General features: G+C 52.7%; 1 protein-coding gene across 1 annotated transcript in view; it reads right to left on the bottom strand.

The window, feature by feature from the left end:
- TIAM1 (TIAM Rac1 associated GEF 1) overlaps positions 1-13639 on the bottom strand; it is a 151400-nt gene that overhangs the window by 106270 nt on the left and 31491 nt on the right. Inside the window, exon 2 of the mRNA XM_077174624.1 lies at positions 6290-6349. The gene's annotated coding sequence lies outside the window, so the exon portion shown is untranslated. The remainder of the gene's footprint in view (positions 1-6289; positions 6350-13639) is intronic.

Raw genomic sequence — 13639 nt, 5'->3', positions numbered from 1 at the left:
GTTTTGGCCTTGCAGACACCCAAGGGACCCTCAAGGACCATCCAGCCCTGCACAGACACCCCAACAATCCCACCCTGTGCATCCCTGAGAGAGAGTTATCCAAAGGTTGGGCAGAGCTGAACAGAACAGGGCCTGCTTCCTTTTCCCATGGGAATGCTCAAGGAGGAACATTTTACTCAAGACCCCTAATGCAAACACCTCCTCTCATAGATTTTTTTAAACTAGGCAGTAGCTGCTGTCATTTCCATGCTGCATTCTGACACACTTGCACCACATCCCTGCCAATAGTTTGAATTTCATTGGAAAAAGCGGCTCTGAGCGAGAGTGACAAGCTGCACGCTGCTGACGAGGCTGTCAAGTGATGGATAATGGAGCTTTACTTGAGCTGTCAAAACTTTTCAGCACTAAAAATAGGTATCACAAGCTTCTGGACTCACTGCACTGAAGCATTAAACACACAGGATATTGACACCCTCAGAAGCGCCCAAAGCCACTCAGAGCTGAGTAAAACCAGCCATGTGTGATGCACAGCAAAGGTCCCTGAGTTTTACTTATGTGGAGGAGAGGAAAACAACACAGCACAGGATGAAATCTCCTACCCAAGCTGGCCAAAGCAAAGCCAAGATGCTGCACGCACACCTTGGAACAGAACAGCTCAATGTGGCATCCAAACCTGGGCAAAGACAGAGAGAAAGAAAGGGAAAAGCTGGGAGAGAGTCTCTGGTGCCCTGTTATCCCAGCTCCTGGTCCAGGCCCCACAGAAAGGGAGGGCAGAGATCTTCCCATGGCAGCTCCTGCTTTCCTGCCCTTCATCCCTCACCTGCCCCTGCCCAGCAAGAAAGGGCTCAGAGCTGTGAGGCTGGGAAGGATGGCAAAGCAGGGAAGAGCAGGGGGTTTTCCAGAGGGATGAGATTTCCATGGAAGGGGTGAGTCCTCCCCAAGCAGAGACCCAGCAATGGACACCAGCCCAGCAGCAGCTCAGCAAAGGGATCAGAGGTTTTGTGGGTAAGGTGGGATAGGAGGAGAGGGATAAAGAGGCACCATCTATAAACCAAATCCAGCTTTTTTTATTCTCTCTGAGGCGCTGGGATGACAAGCACAGGCAGGGCTGTCCCTACATAAGGCCAATATTTATGGCAGAAAGAAAATGAAGTGTCATAAGGAATTACTAATTAGATGTTATCACAAGCCTGTGTATAACTGAAGCAGCACTCTGATGTGCTTTGTAAATAATCAGCAAATTAACTTTCACAATGCTCTGCAAGGCAAGCATTATCCCCATCTCCTGCACGGCCCCGATGGAATGAAAAATTCAGTTTGGGCAGAATGTGGACAACTGCAGAGCTGGCCAAACACAGGGAGGGGACATCACAGAGGAAGGGAGAAAAGGAGGCTCAGGGGGGCCCTGTGGCTCTGCACAAGTCCCTGACAGGAGGGGACAGCCAGGGAAAACAGGAGGAGAGGGAACGGCCTCAGGCTGGGCCAGGCTGGACACCAGCAGGAATTTCCCCATGGAAAGGGTGGCCAGGCACTGGAGCTGCCCAGGGAGGACTGGAGAGCCCATCCTGGAGGTATCCCAGGAATTCCTGGATGTAGCACTCAGTGCTCTGGGCTGGTGGGAATCAGGCACAGCTTGGACTCCATGGTCTGGGAGGGCTTTTCCAACCTGAATGATTCCATGATTTCTATGTGCTGGAGGCAGCAACTGAGAGGGGAAATGCTCTCCACTCCCAGCAGACCCAAAGGAAACAACTGTGAGCAGCTGCTCCTTCCCTGTCCATCCAATTCCACCTCCCAGCTGAGCAGGACGACTGCCACAAGTGTCCCTCCTCAGGAGGGAGGCTCCAAAGGGAGCAGCACCAGAGCAGCAGCAGCAGCAGAGCCGCCCACACCTCCTGCAGGTGTCCCTGCCACCTTCCCCCAGCCCGTGGGGCTGACTGGCACATCCACAGCTCCCTGAGTGGCTCCCTCAGCAGCTCCCTCCCTGCCAGGCGGTGGGAGCAGGGAAGTGAGGGAGGGAGCCCAGGGAACAGGGCAGGAGCAGCCGGATGCGCGCCGAGAGCGAGGCAGGCTCGCGCCTATTTTAGATGTGCTGCACAAAAATAAAAGATGCTGCTTGGCTGCACATGTGCTCATTTTTAGAAAACAAGCTCCAATTTATTTCTTCTATTACAGCCAGATGGTTTAAAAAGAAAAAAAAAAAAACAAAAAAACCAACCCAACAGATCTCCCCTCAATGTCACCTCAATGAAAAGAAGGCCTGACCCAGTTTCAACCTCCCTGGCGCAGAGAGCAGGGCACAGGGAGCACACACACTGTTAACACCTCTCTCAGGGGGCCCTGGCCCTCTCACAGCGTGACCCAAAGCCCTCTGGGGTGAGCAGAGATCTGCCCTCAGGTGCTGCCCAGCACTGCCTGTCACAGCTGACTCAGGGCTGTAACCATCACAGCTGGCACAACTGGACTGACCACATGTCTCTGCCTGTGTCTCGGTGCCTTCCCCGCTCCTCCTTTCCTGGTCACTTGGTCTAAGCTGCCTTGAGGGGTCTTTTTCCCTTTTAAAACTCCCATCAAGTTATTTAATTGAAAGAGCAATACAACTTTCCACGAAAGCAAATGCTGATTTTCAACCCTCCCTATTTATCCTCCCCTCATTCAAAGCCATGCCACAACATCCCATAAAATTCCATTTCCCTGTGTCTGTCTGCCAGTGCTGTGCTGCTCAGGAGGAACAAACCTTTCATTTCAAAGCACAATTTGTGCCCATCTGTGACCTCTGCCGGGCACCCACAGTGGTGGTGCCCTGCAAAGTCCATATTTCGGTGGGACACAGGCAATCACTAGCACAGCAGCTGGGATACACCAAGATCTCTGCCATGAAGACACTCCTGGCTAAAAGGGAGGTGGGACCAGGTTCTCAGGAGAGGTTGAGCTTGCTCCACCACTGGAAGCTTTTCAAGCCCTGGAGAAGAGCCTGGCCTGGTCCCAGAGCTGATGCTGCTTTGGGAGGACCCCACACATCCCTTCCCACCTGACTGACACGGCGACCCCAAGCTCAGGGGAGCTCCCCAGACAATTCCCAAATGCCCAGGACCACCCATGAGGCAGAGATCTCGACCAGGGAACACCTTTAAACAATGACTGTTCTCCATGGCCAGCAGGGCAAGGAGAGGAGGGGCAGAACAAGGGCAAAAGAAAAGCATGGAGCAACTGGAGGCATCTTTGAACTGCAGCCAGAAGTCCTTGGCTGTCTTTTGGTACCAGCACATTGAAAACACAATAAAGAGCCTCTTAAACCTTGTTCCAAACTGCTTTTTGGATCAACCCTGACAGACAGCAGCTTGGGTTCCATGTTCACCTCTGGAAGGGCTGCTCTAGGGTCCCACCTGAGCCTCCAGCTTCCAGTGCCACTGCTGTGTGACCTTGCCCTCTCACTTGTACAACAGTGAGGCTGAAGGCTCAGAGAGCCATCCCTGCTCTGAGAGATCCCCAAGACTCAGAGTTCATGCACAGATTAACTTCTTAAGCAAGCTCAAGGGCAGAGACCTGCTCCCTGTTACTGGCAAAAGCCTTGCATTCTGAAAATCAGAATAGTTCTACAACTGCTGATTACTTTTCCTCATTTGTACTTTTTTTTTTTTTTTTAAAGTCCTGCCTGTTCCTCCTACTTCTTATGAGGCTTTTCAGTATTTGTCTGTTACTTGAGTGCTAAAGCCAGCTTTGGGATTAAACACAACATTTGGGAGGGGGACTCCAACGCTGCCTGCTGTCACTATTCCAGCTCTAAGAAGCTCTGAGAGCTATCAGGGCACATCCTGCCCTGTGCAAGTCTGTGACCAAAGCTGTTTTCCCTTCCTTCTGTTCCCCCCACACACACAGCCCTGATTAATGCACAGGGCATGGCATGGGTAGTGCTGAGAGGCACTGAAGCTGCAATAAACGGGCAGGGAGAACAAGAGCTCAGTGCAGAGGAACAGAGCAGCTCAGTTCCAGGGGCTGCACTGATTGCCCAAAAGCAGAAGTGTGCTGAGGCATGTCAAGAATGCTGGGCTGGGTCACTTGGAGAAATGGCTTTGATAAGGTGGCCCACTTCCCCCCGTGCAGCCAGGCTGGGGCACAGCAGGGACCTCCCAAACACAAACAACCCTGTTCCTCATTTTGGGGCTCTGCAGAACCAGAGGCAAGGCCAGCCCGCAGGGTGTGAGCATCCCTCCCCTCCCATCTCAGCAGCACCAGCTCAGAGCTCCCTGCAGAGACCCCTGGGGAAGCAGAAAAGCACAGGAAAGCTCAGGAGGTCTCCTGCACCTTCCCCAGCAGGGGATCCAGAGCCTCTCCAGGAGGAGCCTCCTCTTCCTTCCTGCCTGGTCCTTACAGCAGTGTCCCCTGGGACATCAGCTTGCAGGACACCAGTGGAGAAGCTCCAACAGCCACAGCAAAGCAGCACAGCCCCAGAGAGGGCAAGGAAAGCTTGAACCAAGGGTGTCCATCTATCACTGCGCTGTTCCGATGATGCTGTTGGGACAGCAGGAGAGCCAAGCAGGCTCCAAGACACCTCCTTCCTCCCCAGAGCTCTCCAAAAATGACCACATCAGGGCTGCCACATCCTGCCTGCCCCTGCCAGAAACCTGGCTCCCAAAACACCAGGATTTTATTTTCTGACCATTCTGGCTCCCTGAGCTTGCTCACTGTGCACGGAGCAGAGCCCTGGTGCTGCTGCAAGGAGGGCAGAGGGAACACATGGCCCTGGTCAAAAGGCCAGCTCAGAGCCACATCTCCACCACTGGCAGGGAAGCACAGGAGGGAATTGGGGCTGGAGTAGGGTGAACCAGGTGCACAACACACGGGTTACCCTCTGCATCAGGACCTTGGGCTGATCCACACTGGCCCCTGCAGGGGCTTCAAGCTAGAAGGGCTCAAGACTTGCTCTTGCAAAACCCACGCAAGCACAAAACCATCACAAATGCCAAAACTGAGAACAAAAAGGGGATTAATTTCTGTGCTAGCCATGGAAGAAGCACCAGGCTCCAGGGCAGCAGCCCCTGTGGCACAAGTCAGTATTTGATACAACAGAGAAGAGAGAAGGGAAGAGAAGTGGAAGCCTCTCCCATCTTTCTGTTATTTTGCCTTAAATGCACTGTAGTTTATGTCCTCAATAAAAGCCTGTGCATATCTTTCCAACTTAAATGTGGATTGGAACCTCAGGATTACTGCCCTGGCAGAATTAACGTATTAGACATAAAAACTATAACATTTCATTATCCATTGTAAAGCACATGTGCTTTCCCCCTGGGGAGACTGGAAATATCACCCAGTTTCACTATCATTTCCTGTTAACTGGCTGCCCTGCCACATGCTCACACAGTGGCACGCTCACTTTGATGATATAGCAGTCCTCTGGTTTCATCCCTCTTCCTTTACGATGCTGACATTTTTTTAAATCATGTTTTTCTCTTCTCTGTTTGTCTCTGTGAAGGCACTGCACTACAAAACCACTGGGCTGGAAAAAAACCAAAAAAAAAAAACTTACCCTGGAACAAAAAACCAGCTCATATTTGTCTAGCTGGAAACACACCATAAGCTGATGTCTGGAGCAAGGGTAGAAGGCAACACAGAGGCAAGAAAACCTCAAACACAACAGGGCAGGAAGACTCAGACTCATTTACGGGCACAGCGGGGTCTGTGGTCAACAGTGAGGCACTGAAGGACAGAATCTCTTCCCTCTGCTGCTGGAACTCCCTGTATCCTCCCTGTCAGTGCAGATTCAGAGATCTGCACCCATCATCACAGATGTTGCCTGAGGGGTCAGAACCGAGGGGCAGCACACACAAGCCCCCAGGAGGAAGGGGCCAGCTGGCAGCAATTTGCAGTGACCACACAGAGGAAGTGTGGGCAGGAACAGGGGCCAGAGAGGAGCCTTTGGAAGCCTGGGTCACCCTGATATTGCAACTTCCAGGCTGCCTCAGGGAATCTTTTTGTTTAATCAGTTCTGCGTCTTTGCAAAGATTAGCGACCAACTGTCCCCATTTAGTGCTGCCATGTTCTGCAAACATTCCTGGACTTGCTGGCTTGGATAAAACATGCAGCTGCTGACAGGGGCTCTCATTGAAGCATTTCACTCTGCATCTCCAAGAAGCCTGAACTTTTTATTCCTAAGAAACCTCTGTTTTTATTCCCAAGGGACCACTCATCCTGCTCTGCAGGCTGGGAGCTCTGCTCCCGGACAGGTGAGCAAAGCAGGAGCTGCAAACACACACACACCTTCACCAAATCCACCCCAGCCCTTACTCACATGAGGCTGGCACAGCAGCAAACAGGACCAAAGGGAAACATTGGCTGTCCCATGCAGCTCCTGGAATAAAAAAAAGAAAATTAGAAGGTCAGCTTGAAGCACCCACATGCACAGAGATGTTCAGCTGTGACCCCCTGAAACCCACCTCAGCCAAACTGCAGCAGCCAGGCTTTTACCACTGACACCACCTCAACTTGTGGAGGGGGCAATGATTCAAATCCAAATTGCCCCTCACTGTTTCTATTTGCCAGAGCCACAAAAGCCATCTGAGGCAGTTTCCCTTTGCTCTGCAGTCAGTCAGCTCCAGACACTGAGGGCTGCAGGCAGCATTTCCTTGCTCTAAAGCATCTCTTTGCACAGGCCTTGGGTTCAGCCAGCTGTACCCCTGCCCCTGAGCTGGAGTTTTACACAAAGCTTGCCTCCCAGTTCAATGCTCTCAGCAAAATTTTGCTCAGGGTTAGTGTGGATCTCACAGAACAGCAACCTGGCAGCACTGGCAGAGGTCTCAGGTAGCAAAATAGAATGCATCTATAAAATAAATCCCTAGAATGCCTACACAAGCAGTGAAAGGTCACTTTTCCCCAGCAAATATCACCCCCACGCTGCTCAGGGACTGGAAACATGAGTGCACTGACAGCTCCCACCCAGCAGAGATTTCCTCTGGCTCTTCCCCCTGCCCAGGATTTGTGGGAGGCAGAGCTTGCTGACAGCTCCTTATGGAAGATGTTTGTTCCCCCACAGCAGGGCAGTGGGAAGAGCAGGGCATCCCTTGGCCAAGCCCCCACGAGCCACTGAGCAGCTCTGATGTGACAGCATCAGACACTTGCCAAAGGAATGAGCCAGCTCCAGCATGCCCCGCTCCAAGCCTGCACAGCAATTCCCATCCCAGAGCAGGAACTTGTACTGGGGCTTAACTCCCTCCCCAACACATCCCTCTGCACGAGGAAAATCTGTGCCCAGGGCTCCAGGAACACACCTTGTACTCCTTGTGAGCAGATGTCAGCCTCCAAAGCTGGGGAAAACCACTTTGCTCTTGGGATCAGGGAATTGAAAATGCAAGAACTTGGAATGTGCCGATGGGTTTGGTAACTTGAACCCCGGGAGGAAACACCTGCTCTGTTTTATCCATCCCTAATTCCATGGGAATGGCCTTTTGCTCGTGGACAGTCCAGCAGCCAGAGGGCTGGGAAAGAGAGGAGGGAGCTGCCAGCAGCCCAATCCCACACAAACACCTCCAAAATCCACCAAAGCCAACACGAGTTCCTCCACCCAAACCCCTGCAGGGACACCCACGCACCCCAGCAGGGATTTGGGGCCACAGCTCCACTTCCCCTCTGCCAGCAAACAGCACAATTTCCCAGGTTTTTATGGAAAATTAAATTTTCTGGGATCTCACAGGGAAGAAGAGGCAGAGCCAGAAAAAAGGGATTTTCATCAAAAACTCAACAGCAGCTGGATGTGGTCATTATCCCAGAGATCTGCTTGGTGGAGTCCCACTGGATGAAGCCCTGGATGGAAGAAGGACCCATGGAAGCTGGTTAACACTCAGTGATCACCTCCAGGTAAGAGCTCCAGGAGACCTGTGTGGATGAACAAGGAGCTCCTGGACAAAGTCAGACACAAAAAGGAGGCCTGGAGAGGGTGAAAGCAGAGACAGGCAGGCTGGGAAAGGGATTGTCCCAGCAGCCAGGTGGGGCAGGGCTTGGTGCAGGGGTGTGGAAGGTGTTCCTGGGGCAGAGGGTTGGAATGGGATGGCATTTAGGGTGTCCAAAAAGCCTTGTGGAGCCAGAGGGACAGTAGGGAGCTCAGGACAGGCAGCAGCAGATTAGCAACACTTCTGGGAAGTTTTACCCTGGGAAGGACATGGAGACCAGCCTGGAAGCCTCAATTCCTGCAGGGCTGAGTGCTCAGCATGGGCAGAGCTGCTGCTGAGCCACCATTAAAGCTGAGCTGATATCCAGGGCTGGGCCAGGCAATTCCCCTCCCCAGCACACCTGGAGGGGTGTGGAGAGCCCTGAGGAGAGGCTGGGCTGGGGATGCAGCAGCTGCACCACAGAGACTCCATCACCACCACCCTGTGCTCAGCACAGACAGGTCTGCCAGGACCTGTGCACCCAACACAGGTGGCTGCCCAAAAAATCCTCCTCCAGCCCCAAAAACCCCTTCTCCCAGCCCAAAACCCCCTCCTCCCAGCCCCTGTCCCATCAGAAATCCTGCCCCAAGCAGCTCCCTGGGACATGAGGCACTCCCCTCCCTTGAGGAGCACAAGGATGGACACAGGGCTCAGGAGTCAGCCTGGCTGTAATTAACACTGTAATTAACACTGCATCAGAGCCCTCTCAGGGAAAGAGACCAAGGCCACATTAGGCAGACCAGCTCAGCTCTGACAGCTCCTAAGCTTAGCTTAAAGCTGGACTTCAATGATATGTGTGGATGTGCAGAGGTTTTAATGCATCTCTTGAAAGGTGAGCAGAAAAACAAACGAAAGCGTTGCTAAAACCCCTCGATTTTCCCATATAAACTAACAGAAGTTCAGCTAGAAGACCTACAAAGTGTTTTTATTTATTGTAAGTAAAACCTGTGATACCCACCTACCCTCAGGCCAGAGCAGTGATGTTTTGTCCCCCCAGGAGCTCCAGCCTTCTCAGGGATCTGTTCTGTCTTACCTACAAAAGCCTTTTCTTCCCTCTTGCTGCTCTGGAGGCTCGCAGGGAAACCCAGCATCCCCAACGAGTGCTGCAGATCCCCAGTTCTCTCCCTGATCTAAGCATGGCTCCAGCTGCTGGGTGTCTCCAGCCAGCCCTGATCCTGGAAAACATGTAACTCCAGCTCAGCAATCCTATTACACGTGCTCCCAGCATTTGTACAGCAGAGATTTCGCTCTCAGCTCTCCATTGCTTTGTCTCTTTCTGGCTTTGCCAAGGCACAAATCATCCCAGGCTACAAAGGGGTGATATCCAGATGCTTCTCATGGTTTTTGCTGCAAATCTAGGGGAAAAAAGCTCATGGAGCTGCCGTGCACCCTCCCAGGAGTGGGGGAGCCCTGTCACACTCCTGAGGACCGTGGTGGCTGCAGAGGTGACATCTGACAAAGAGAGATGGCAAAACAAATCGAAATCAGCAATCAAATCCCAAACTGATCCCCAAACCCACGTGCCCCTGGATTCCTCTCCCTGCTTTTGTCAGCAAACCGAGCCCTCCCTGTGCCTCACCACACACCCACCTGTTGCATCAAGCGCTGAAATTAATTAGAGCTGAGCCACAGGAGCCCTGTTCCCACAGGGCAGGTGTGCAGCTCCTGAATCACCATCTCCTCCATCAGCACCGACACCCAGCTCCGAGGCTGCTTTCCCAAAATCCACCTGCCAGCTCCCTGTGCCCTTGCCCAACACCTCCTCACCTCTCATCACACCCCCAGCACCTTCTGCCAGCTCATGCTTTGCTCTCTGCCAGCCGGCCCCATGCCCCTGGCCTGGCCAGCAGGACACTGCTGTCTCTGGGAGAGCATCAGCCCGGCTCCTGGCTCCTGCTGAAAGGCTGCCAGGGCAGCAGAAGCGTTTCCAGGGCTTTGGGCTCCTCCTGCAGCAGCTCCACCCAAGGAGCACTGACTGGGATGGACGTGAAGGGGCAAGGAAGGGTTAACGCAAGCGGCTGTGCAGATGTGCCAGTCAAAGCAGGCTGCCCAAACCCACAGCAGCTCGGGTCTGGGGCATCAAAAAGTAATGTAAAAGAAATAAAATCACCCTGCCACTCGAGGATGCACTTTTCCTTTCTTGCCTGGACAACATGCCAAGGGAAGCAGGGAGCAGGTCACAGGCAGCCCCACTAAAGAAACTCCCACAGGAGTTTCTCCTCTTCTCCCCTCTAAGGCCAATTCCTGCTTTGGGTTCCAAACAAGGTTTCCTGCTTTCCTCCCCACAAGGAGCCATTCCCAGGAACTCTCACAGTTTTATCCTACAGGGAAACAAAACCCTACAACATTGCTGGGAACAATCCCAGCTCTTTCCTCTGGAAAACATCCTCTCCCCACCCTGCACCTCCTGAACTCCTCTGGCTGGGCTGAGGTGGGGCTGCTGCACCCCTCACCCCTGCCCCACCACTTCCAGCAGCCCTTCCTCCTCCTCCTCCTCCTCCTCCTCCCTGTTCCTTCTGTCCTCTCCCAGCAGCCAACAAGCCCAGCCTTTGTCCTCCCTGCAGGCACCTCTGATCCCTGTGCCCTCTCCCCAGCCTGCTGCCCCCAAGCACTGCAGAGTTTAGGAACAGAGCTCCCAGTTTATAAAGCAGCCCCTGAGAGTGTGCTGGGTGGTTTTGTTTCACCCAGAGCCCACACCTGGCTGCAGACACCACTGACTGTGACACACTCCTCACCTGTCACCCAGCTCACAGAGAACCTGGATCAGGGGCTCTGCAGCGAGCCCACGGAGCAGCAAAGCCTTGCAGCACCGTCTCCTGCCCTGGATTTGCTCCCACAGGTGCCTCTGCAAGAGCCCCTCTGCAGGAGGTGCACACCAAACACACCAAAGAGGGAAACCCGCCCTCTGCCTCCAGTCAGCCTCTCTGATGTGCTGCTGCCCTCCCATCACTGCTCCTCTTGCCCCTGGTCCTGCCCACGGCTCTGGCCTTCCATCACACCACCAGCTCCATCAGCAGGGATATTCCATCAGTGCCTGCCCCTCTCCTCTCCTCCCTGAGAGCCCATCCTTGCCCTGCTCTGGGAACGGCACAGCAGCACGCAGGAAGGTGCCAATCTGCACCAGATCTCTGTTTACACACACACACACACACACACACACAAGAACGCTGCTGAGTGCTTTTTGAGAGGGAGGTGGGACCAGAGAGCTCCTCTAACCTACACATTCCTACCATTCTGTCAGCTTCCCGTAAACACAACAATCCAGGCTGGAGCTGCTCACTTGGCAGCACAGCAGAGAGGTCTGGCAGCTGCTCCCTGTCCCCTCTGCCGCGGCATTTCCCTCCTCAGAGCCATCACAACTCAGACAGCACCTCAAAGGTCTCTCTCCAGGGCTCCCCCTCTGCAATCCTCCTGTAAGGAGGGAGACAATTGCACCTGCTGGAGGCTCGGGAGCATCACCACAGTGTAACATGCAATTCTTGCAGCACCTGCAGGAGTGGGATGGAGAAAGCACCAGTGCAAGCCCCCACTGCTCAAAAAACACTTCATGCTTTTCCCTTTGCCTCCTTTGCTTTCTGGCAGGGGAGGGAGGGCTGATTTCTGCAGGCAGGCTGTTTCTGCTGAACCTTTTATTTTATTTTGATTTTATTAAGCCTGTTCCCAGCCCAAGGGCGCCTTTGCCTCCCCAGTGGCATTTTCCAGAGGAGCAATCCTGCCCTGGAAAGTGAGGAGCTCTCAGCTCCCAGCAGCAGGAGAGAGATGATGCTCAGTTTGACAATGAGGCTGTCAGTGGGCTCTGAAATGTCACTCCCACACCTCACAGATGCACTTGGCTCATCCCTTGTTTCACAGCAATGTACTGGAGCTCCTTTTGTAACTGAGACAAAATGTTTCACCAGGCTGGAGCTTTAATTTGGGAAAAAAACCCCCTCTCCTTCCCTTTGCATTGAAAGGCATTTTAATTAATTGTCTTGAACATATTTAAACTGTTCCATCCTTTGTAAAGACATTTTTCCAGGGACAAACCATGTCCTTAAGTAAAACCCATATGGCACCAAGCTGAACTTTAAAAGCCCCAAAACGACACCAAAAAAAAAATGAACTGATATTTCAAGCAGGTGGATCTTCCACCTCTCATCATCATCCCTGTCCCTGACTTTGCCAGAACTTCTGTCTGTGATTAACTGTGGAAGGATAACCAGGACAAGTGTTTGTATCATGGCAGCTTGTTTTGAAACAAGCATGTGAGATAAGTCACAACTGGAATGACAGGAAAAAACCCCGAGCGAGACGAGACACCCAAAACCCGTGGGAGAGAGAGAACACAAGTTCCACAGAGCTCTGGGATCTCATCTTGCAGAGAGCCCATCACTTCAGCACCAAAAATAACCCATTGGATGAGCTTTCCTTTTTAGCACCCATTCTCAACCCATGTAAAAACTGTCCCAAAAAGCCTCGAGCACCAACCACTGCCATCTTCACATCCTCTCCATCCCTCCACATTTCTTGCTCCTCTCTGGCCAAATGCAGGTGGAAAAGGAGGGAACCCAACTACAAAGCAGCCCAACTTCACTCTATCCTGAATCCTGGACAGATGAAAGCGTGGATGCAGAAAGCCAAATTCATCCCTGAGTTAAAATTGCCCCCAGAAACAAAGCTTCCATTTTCACCCTGTGGCAGCTCCAGCTGCCCTCCGTGCCAGTCCCTGGAACTTGGGCATTTTCCAAGGGCCCAGATCCACACACCCCTGAGCTGCTCTCCAACTCCACCAGTAAACACACCAGATTTGCCTCCTGGGGCTGCAACAACACTGTTTGCTCTTCTGTTCCATCACACAGAGTTAGAAAGTGAACTCAGGTTGGTTATTCATCTTAAAACCAAGGCAATGGCCCCTTCATCGCTGGCAATAAAACCAGCCTGTCTGAGAGCTCATCACAGCTCTGTAAACTGCCCTCCTGCTTCCACAGGAGGCTGAATTTGCTTGTTGGAGAAAACTATGCACAAATATTCCCAGTATGTGAGTGTGAAGCAGCCCGTGGATTGGCTGGAGAAAGGGAGACAAGCACACCCCACACCAAATCCTGGGCACACTTCTTCTCCTCCATTACACAAACACTTGGCAGGCTTCCACTGTCGGATTCATGCACTAAAATTAGCTCTCACAATTGCAATCAATTGCAACAATCAAGCCTAAGTTATTCCAGGGAAAGGAAATGAACAAGAAAATAAAGAGGTGGGCATGGTAAGCAATGCCAGAGCCCTGCAGTGGCTCCTCCATGGTCCATCCCAGCAGTTTTCCTGCCTGTTGTTTGCAGGGCTGCAAATAGAGCCCTCTTCCCCTGCTGTGTGATGTACCCAGCACACACAGCCATGGGACAGGGCCAGAGCACAGCTCTGGGCAGGTTTGGGGGTTTTTTCCCACCCCTTGAGACAACAACTGGTGAAACTTGTAGGAAGTGTTGCATTGTTTGGAAGGGAAGGCAGAAAATGTATATAAAGTCCTGGCAGGCAGGAAAATGCTGTAGAACACAGGACGTGCTCCAGAGAACACCAGGAATCACAAGCCCCCCCTGGGTAAGTGAGTGTGAATATCTCAGCTGATGGTCCCTTCTCTCCCCCACACATAAACAGCTGTGCCCCCAGCCTCAGCTGGGCTCTGCTCTGCCTCCTTACACCCACAATCCACACAGCTTCTCCACCCTGCATGCCCTCACTCA

The sequence above is a fragment of the Agelaius phoeniceus genome, chromosome 2, assembly GCF_051311805.1.
Source record: "Agelaius phoeniceus isolate bAgePho1 chromosome 2, bAgePho1.hap1, whole genome shotgun sequence".
In the NCBI taxonomy this organism is placed as follows: Eukaryota; Metazoa; Chordata; class Aves; order Passeriformes; family Icteridae; genus Agelaius; species Agelaius phoeniceus.
This window is presented reverse-complemented; position numbering and strand designations above follow the sequence as displayed.